This window comes from Orycteropus afer, unplaced genomic scaffold (assembly GCF_000298275.1).
Source record: "Orycteropus afer afer isolate SDZICR_OR568_19922 unplaced genomic scaffold, OryAfe1.0 scaffold00020, whole genome shotgun sequence".
NCBI classification, from domain to species: Eukaryota; Metazoa; Chordata; class Mammalia; order Tubulidentata; family Orycteropodidae; genus Orycteropus; species Orycteropus afer.
Window position 1 is genome coordinate 19,420,429 of NW_006921607.1, and position 1,707 is coordinate 19,422,135.

The 1,707-nt window shown below is 40.6% G+C and overlaps 1 protein-coding gene across 1 annotated transcript in view; it reads right to left on the minus strand.

Moving 5' to 3' along the window:
- The window catches only part of CHD6 (chromodomain helicase DNA binding protein 6), a 252,751-nt gene that overhangs the window by 104,794 nt on the left and 146,250 nt on the right, over positions 1 to 1,707 (minus strand). The window lies entirely within an intron of this gene.

Consider the following 1,707-nt stretch of genomic DNA (forward strand, 5'->3'; position numbering starts at 1 on the left):
AGATTGATGTGGAAAAGTTGAACAGGCCCATCACAAAAGAAGAAATTGAACAGGTCATCAAAAAATTACCAACTAAAAAAAGTCCTGGCCCAGACAGTTTCACCGGAGAATTCTACCAAACATGCAGAGAAGAACTGATACCAATCCTACTCAAACTATTCCAAAACACAGAAAAGGATGGAATCTTCCCTAACTCATTTTATGAAGAAAGTATAACCTTAATACCAAAACCAGGCAAAGACATCACTCAAAAGGAAAACTACAGACCAATATCCCGCATGAATAGAGATGCAAATATCTTCAACAAAATCCTACCCAAGAGACTATAACAACATATCAAGAAAATCATTCATCATGACCAAGTAGGGTTCATATCAGGTATGCAGGGATGGTTCAACATTAGAAAATCAATCAACGTCATCCACCATGTAAAAAGATTCTTCATTAAAATATGTATAGACACAGTTTTCACAGAAATGTGACTGGTTGGTCTACAAAGACTGAAGAATTTTCTTTATTGGGAGCACATTTGTTAGAAAGTTAACAACTTGCCAAAGGCAAAGAAACAAGGGAAAGTTGGAACAGCACGGAGCATCCATTATCTACCTATCCCTGCTCAAGGTCGTCTATATCTACTGTCTCATCATATAACCCCACAGCACGCTGTTTTCACACTATCCCCTTTCATACAGATGAGGAAACAGTGAGGTCAGTGAATTGTATGACTTGCTCAAGGTTACACATTTAGTAAATGGTAGAGGTGACAGCTAAGGCCAGTATACCTATGTAACTCTTTTCCCTCCTGTTTTCTAAGGATCTCTGATGGCATAGTGGTTAAAGCATTCAGCTGCTAACTGAAAGGTTGACAGTTTGAACTCACCAGCCGAATTATAGGAGAAAGATGAGGCAGTCTGCTTCCATAAAGTTATACAGCCTTGGATACCCTATGGGGCAGTTCTACTCTGCCCTACAGGGTCACTATGAGTCAGAACTGACTCAATGGCAGTAGGTTTGCTTTTTGTTTTTTCTGTTTTCTGGCTTAAAATTTCAGTTAATTCATCTGGCAGAGGTGTTTATCAGACATATTATGGGTGACTACATTTTGACACTTTCATCATTCACTTTAAAAGTACCAGCTGGCTGAGATGGCAGGTGGGAAAAAACCAAAAACCAAACCCACTACCATTGAGTCAATTCTGCATAATGACCCTATAGCACAGAGCAGAACTACTCCATAGGGTTTCCAAGGCTATAAATCTTTATGGAAGCAGACTGCCTCATCTTTCTCCCATGGAGTGGCTGTTGGTTTTGAATTGCCGACCTTTTGGTTAGCAGCTGAATGTATTAATCACTGCACCACCAGAACTCCTAAATGGAAGAAAGGGGGTACTTCAGTTTTTTTTTAAGCCACACAAATACTTCTCTTGGTCCTTGTTAGCCCATGTGTCATAGATCCTTGGTTACTACATTAAAAAAAGGACCACCAGGGCCATCTTCTATGCTTGTATTTTCACACCAGTAGGGCAAAGGATACACACTAGGAATCCAGAGATTATCTAGAATGACCCTGAAAACGCTGAGTATAAAATGGTAGTACTAATGAAATACTGGGGAGCTCTGGTAGCATAGTGGCTAAGGCACTTGACTGCTAACCAGAAGGCTGGCGGTTCAAACCCACCAGCCACTCCTCGGAAGGAAGGTTGGGCA